Raw genomic sequence first — 4,941 nt, 5'->3', positions numbered from 1 at the left:
ACCCACAAGGTGTTTGGATACCCAAACTGCATGCAAAGGTCAGCACCAAGGCCAGAGACTAGCCCAGCTTCAATGAAAGAACTGATGTTAGAGCTTGGCTTCAAAGATACAAAGTTCGCGCCAAAACAACTGTTCGAGAAGCTACAAATATTGGTGGAAATAGATGATGAAGAATCAAACAGGAAATCGGTTAAAATATTTTTCCTTATTTTTTTCCACAATGTTGTCTGCGGGTCAAGCACCGCTATCTTCGCCCGGACAGCTATAATGGTCAAGGACATGGACTATCCAGAAATGGCAAAGATGGATTTTTGTGAGGTAATCGTTGAATGTATTAGGGAAGGAGCCAAGACATGGCAGAAGCACAGGATGTTTCCTCGGGAGGAAAAGAACAAAAAGCACATCAATGGTTTGGCACAGGTACCAGTAATCATGTACCTTGACTCCCACCTGCTGCCAACCGACACAAAAGAAATGCGGAAGATTGCAAAGACAATGGACAAAATCTCATTACCACGAGCAAACCATCTCAAAGAGAGTGACCTAGCGAAAATAGCTAGAGCAGACATGAAAATGGACGGAAAAGCACGACCAGATGACTATGAATTTGGCAAGATACAGGTATAGCTCTATTGTACATAAATCAGTACTTCCCTTTTTGAAAACAGTTTCCATTCTAATCAACTCCATTCCACCGAAATGATGCAGACATGGAAAGGAACAGCAGAGAGGATCTTCTATACCAGCACAGCACCAACTTCGTCTTCAATTCACCATATAGCAGGAGAACATCATAAAGAACAGCAACACCAGCACACAACCAAGCTGCTACCACCTCCACCCAAGCGCCGGCACGAACCACCAGTGGAAGCACGAAACCAAACAAAAACATCAGCACAGGACCAGAAGAAAGATTCCAAAGGATAATTTTTTTTTTGGAAAAAGTCCTCCATGAAGCAGAACAGTTACCCGCAGTAACCACCAGGGCTAAACACCAATGCAACGAAAAATAAGAGATATTGGATGAAAAAACAAGGACAAAGTCGTGCAACAAACTATTGCCCTGATGGATTCTCTAGAACAACTCAGACAATTTCATGACATAGTTTGCACAAGGTACCTCACAGACAACGCGACCCTACAGATGCTAGAGCAAGCAGTTCCAGCAGCATCAAGTAGACAAGTCGATGCCAGCCGCACGAATGAAATAGTGGCCACAACAGAACAAAGAGAAAGGAGAAAAGGTAAGAAAGAAGAAGAGGACGAAGAGAGAAAGAGAAGAACAAAATCAAGGAACGTGGGCATTGACAAGAAGAAGATAAAGCGGCAAAAATAGGTAAATAAATAGTAATGCATGGTGCCATCCGCAAGCAAAACCCTGTTTTCATGCCTCAACTGAAAAGAGCTGTGTCAATGCTTTCAGGAACGTACCAATAGCACACCAGGCCAAGATGAACTCCAACAGCGGGATGGCGTCAACAACCCCAAAAACAAGAATGAACGCAACAAACAAAGCAACCTCACAACAAACAGTGCTACAACATCAACTACTCCAACACAAGCACAAGATACGATCGACGTCAGAACCAGTGAAGAGGTCAGTATGAACATCCATTTTTCCTTTCAAAACTGGATAGAGTTATAAGTTAACTGATAAACCTTCAACAAAATATAGGCTCAGCTGAAGAACAATCAAGTCAGCAGTACCGTCAACCAAATGCAGGAGGCTCACCCACAATCAACCGTTAGCATAACAAACGACAAAGAAGAAGAAAACAACGAAGAGGAGGTAAAATTCCACAGCCCACTACACCCCACACCGGAAACTCATAATGGAAGGAAAGAAAGTGAACCACAAACTCATATTGTTTGAACTCCAGGTATCACAATCACTCCAAGACCAAGAGACAACCAGTGTTGAAATTGAACCCCATAGTGAACCTCAAACAGACGAAGGAGTCACAGAACAGGAAGTTTGTGCACAAGAGATTTCCAGTGCCACGACATTGCAGATCACCATCACGAGTACAAAGGAGAAAACCCAAGACATCCAAGCCAATGAGGAACTAGAGACTGTTATACCTGGCAAAGAAATAGTCGATGCGGGCACAAATAACCCAGTCATCAACACAGAGGTAAAAAATCAACAACAAACCCTTTTCAAACCATTTATGATGTCTGAACTACGTAATACACTCCACCACCGCAATACAACAATTATAAGGCATGTCTGACCCTTTTCTTTAAACAAATGCAGGAAACAAACAAGTACATTGATCTGGAAGATCAAGAAGCAGCGCAACCAAAGGAAACTGGAAAACACCCAGAACTTCAAACAACAACATCTGAAGAGGTGAGGTTACAAAGCTGAGGCACAAATGAACTTCAAACTATAATTTCAATTTTTTATTAAACAAGAAGAGGAAGCAAGCAAAAGAACTTGCATAAACATTGAACAAGAAAAAGTAGAGGACAGAACGAGACAAGGAGAAGCCGTAGTTCCAGCAGGAGACAGTCCTGCAAATCCAGAGAAAGAGGTCTTATAAAAAAATTGTAACTCAACAATCAGAGATGCACCCATTTCTTAAATACTTTTTCTGTTGGTGCAGGCACAAGAAGCTCAGGAGAGCACCAACAATCAAGACCATCAAACACAACCAGAGGAGCCCAATGAACAACCCAAACATGTTCATCAAACGGTAGACAATAATGCCACTAAAGACTGAACCACCAAAAATTCAATCACCAAACAACAGCTACCAGAGTCAGCGCCAGCGTCAACAATTGAAAAGGTGAAGTTACAAAACTTGCAAGCATGAAATTATAAAATTGCCGCATGCACCATTAAATAAACTCCAACCTACCACACCTGTACTCACTCCAATGCACTCTCACTTTGCCACCTCTATATTTGAACAGCTGCAAGAAAAAAACAAGGTCACTGATGATGAACAGCAAAAAAAAGAGCAAGAGAAGGACCCAAAAACACCACGCGAAGAACATGTAGAACAATCAGCAGTAACAAGTACAGAGGTGAAAACACATAATACCTATGAGTTATCTTATAGTTCAAAAATACACATTTCACATTTCACTACTTTCCTCAATCACAGAGAGAGGAGACAGATGAGGAAAAGGAGGCCAAAGAAGAAGAGCAAAATGTTCATCAAACGGCAGACATCAACGTCAAAGAAGACCAAGCGCCAAAATATTCACTCACCGAAAAAACCACAGCAGAGACGGCAGCAGCGACAGCGACTGAAAAGGTAAAGTTACATAAGCTGATCCTCTGAAAGTATAAAATAGCTCTGTTGAAGCTCAAATGCACTGCCACTTAGCCACCTGTGTGTTTCAAAAGATACAAGACAAAAACAATGGCAGCAGCGATGAACTCCAAAAGACAGAACATGAAGATACCCAAAAACCTCGACTCAATGAAGAACAAGCACAACAGTCAGCAGCAGCAACGAGAATAGTAGCAGAGACAACAGAAATAGCAACGGCTGAGAAGGTAAAGTTACATAAGCTGATTCTACGAAAATATAAAGTAGTTCCATGGTTGAAACTTACCACCTTTATGATTGAACAGCTACAAGACAAAACCCATGACAGTGACGATGATCACCAAAACAAAGAACAAGACGGTACCCAAGAAACAACACCCAACGAAGAACATGTGGAACAGTTAGCATCACCAATGACAGCTCAACAGGTGAACTTGCACGAAATGTTTCCACAAAACGACAACTTAATCACAATCAAAATAGCTCAAAGCACGCATCGAACGCTTCGCTATTTTCCCATAACAGCTGCTATAATTAAAATAAAGTAGCAAGTTAAATCATTTCAATGCTTTTTAAATGACAACGCAGAAACACAAAGAAGGCAACCATGGAGATACAACCAATGAAGCAAGCACACAAATTGTTCCAGAGAAAGAACCAGAAACTATCGAAGAAAACCCTACGCCATCGTACGATGCCAATTCCCCTTGCAAACAGGTCAGTGCCATCCAGGTCGAGACTGAAAAACAAGACGGAAAAAACCACCAGCAAGACATAACGGTTCATAAGAAAAAACATGATGCCAAGAAAAGCACAGACGACTCAAATAAGGATGGAGAAGAAGCTGAACAAAAGGGTACAACGCAAAAAGAAGAACAAAACATGCCGCAGGAAGCAGAAGAAGAACAAGAAAGGAACAACACTCGACAGGGCATATCTTCTAGCATCGAAGCAGGCAAGACAATAGAAACATAATTGCTATCTTGTGATCTTTGTGACTTGGAATTATTTATACTAAATTCAAAATCATCGCACGCACAATGGAGAAAGGTGGCAAAGATAGTGATTCCGTCAACAAAGCCATCGAAGACCTGTACAACGCTGTATGCAAGCCATGGACAAAGAGAGAAATGTAAGTTCATGCAACTAACACATAAAACATTCTTACACACGATCATTTTGATTGTATCATGTAAGAACCAAAACATTTTTCTAAATATACTTTGCAGGGATCAGCTTTTCATTACAACGAACAAGTTTGATGTAAATCTAGGACATGTCTCCGAAAGCTTCAAGGTCGGTAAATCATTACGCACCGAAGCAATAGAGCCCATGCTAACAATCTTGAGAAAACAACTCAATGGCACACGGAGAAAGATTTTGTCGTTAAGCAACACTGTAAGTAAATATCACGGCAAAAGAATCACGTTTAAAACACTATATATGACTTTATAAATAGATAAACTTCCCCTGTAGCTGAACTGACAAATTCCCTTTGTCTATCTGTAACGAAACAAGCAGCACTCAATAAGGGAAGCCGCCAATGAAGATCCAATGTGCTACGAAAATAATGATCAACAACAGAATAGAAAAAAATTACTACCTGCAAGGCTTATATCATTTTTCAACATGAAAGAAGAAGAAAAACTGCAAGATT

The sequence above is a fragment of the Triticum aestivum genome, chromosome 1B, assembly GCF_018294505.1.
Source record: "Triticum aestivum cultivar Chinese Spring chromosome 1B, IWGSC CS RefSeq v2.1, whole genome shotgun sequence".
Lineage (NCBI taxonomy): Eukaryota > Viridiplantae > Streptophyta > Magnoliopsida > Poales > Poaceae > Triticum > Triticum aestivum.
The sequence above is the reverse complement of the archived record's forward strand: the minus strand, read 5'-3'. Positions refer to the sequence as shown.